The following is a 258-nucleotide window of genomic DNA, read 5'->3' on the forward strand; positions in this document are numbered from 1 at the left end:
AGCCGCCGCCGCACGGACCTCGGCGTCACTGCCTCCGCCTCCGGGCCGGGCGGGGAGGAGCGGCCGGGTGGCGGCGGGGCTGCGAGCGCGGTGTGTGACGGGCGGGGCCGCTCGCCGTGCTGTACGGCCCTGCGGAGCTGTCACGGCGCTCCGTGCCCCCCCAGGCGCGTTGTGGCAAGGCCCTGTCCCCTGCGGGCCCCGTCCTACCCAGCGCGGTGCCCACAAACACAGAATCACGGAATGGCCAGGGTTGGAAGG

The sequence above is a fragment of the Phasianus colchicus genome, chromosome 14 (assembly GCF_987193195.1).
Source record: "Phasianus colchicus chromosome 14, bPhaCol1.hap1.1, whole genome shotgun sequence".
Lineage (NCBI taxonomy): Eukaryota > Metazoa > Chordata > Aves > Galliformes > Phasianidae > Phasianus > Phasianus colchicus.